Genomic DNA, 440 nt, shown 5'->3' on the forward strand with positions numbered 1-440 from the left:
TTGTAATTTTGTAAAAAAAAATTAAGGACAAAAAATATTATAAAAAAATTTAGTTATATTTTTCTAATACATGAAAAAAGTTATGATTTAACTAATAACGTTATTAACGTTCATGACACCGCTGTGAGTTATTACGACTTGGACAAATGCAAGTTATAAATGAAAAATATCTTAAAAATGAAAATTTGCTTTCATTATTTCTTCATTAGTCAAGAAAATTTCATGTGCCAACCTCCCAGGCTATTAAAATATTCATTAAGTAGTATTACTGTTTTTGATATTCTTAATCCACTAAACTTTTAAAATAGTATTTGAAAGTTCATTCAAAGATGTTAACGATATATAAATTCTTAAAAAATTTAAAAATACAATAAAAAAATTAAATATTAAATATATATTTTAAAAAAACTTTAAAGATCATTTTTTATTCAATTTTTTAC

This window comes from Arachis ipaensis, chromosome B03, assembly GCF_000816755.2.
Source record: "Arachis ipaensis cultivar K30076 chromosome B03, Araip1.1, whole genome shotgun sequence".
NCBI classification, from domain to species: Eukaryota; Viridiplantae; Streptophyta; class Magnoliopsida; order Fabales; family Fabaceae; genus Arachis; species Arachis ipaensis.